The sequence below is a fragment of the Bison bison genome, unplaced genomic scaffold, assembly GCF_000754665.1.
Source record: "Bison bison bison isolate TAMUID 2011002044 unplaced genomic scaffold, Bison_UMD1.0 scf7180017864379, whole genome shotgun sequence".
NCBI lineage: Eukaryota > Metazoa > Chordata > Mammalia > Artiodactyla > Bovidae > Bison > Bison bison.
Window position 1 is genome coordinate 1,699,317 of NW_011494951.1, and position 713 is coordinate 1,700,029.

The following is a 713-nucleotide window of genomic DNA, read 5'->3' on the forward strand; positions in this document are numbered from 1 at the left end:
AATGTCTCTGCTTTTGAATATGCTATCTAGGTTGGTCATAACTTTCCTTCCAAGGAGTAAGCATCTTTTAATTTCATGGCTGCAGTCACCATCTGCAGTGATTTTGGAGCCCAGAAAAATAAAGTCTGACACTGTTTCCACTGTTTCCCCATCTATTTCCCATGAAGTGATGGGACCAGATGCCATGATCTTCATTTTCTGAATGTTGAGCTTTAAGCTAACTTTTTCACTCTCTACTTTCACTTTCATCAAGAGGCTTTTTAGTTCCTCTTCACTTTCTGCCATAAGGCTGGTGTCATCTGCATATCTGAGGTTATTGATATTACTCCCGGCAATCTTGATTCCAGCTTGTGTTTCTTCCAGTCCAGCGTTTCTCATGATGTACTCTGCATATAAGTTAAATAAACAGGGTGACGATATACAGCCCTGACATACTCCTTTTCCTATTTGGAACCAGTCTGTTGTTCCATGTCCAGTTCTAACTGTTGCTTCCTGACCTGCATATACAAATTTCTCAAGAGGCAGATCAGGTGGTCTGGTATTCCCATCTCTTTCAGAATTTTCCACAGTTTGTTGTGATCCACACAGTCAAAGGCTTTGGCATAGTCAATAAAGCAGAAATAGATGTTTTTCTGGAACTCTCTTGCTTTTTCCATGATCCAGTGGATGTTGGCAATTTGATCTCTGGTTCCTCTGCCTTTTCTAAAACCAGC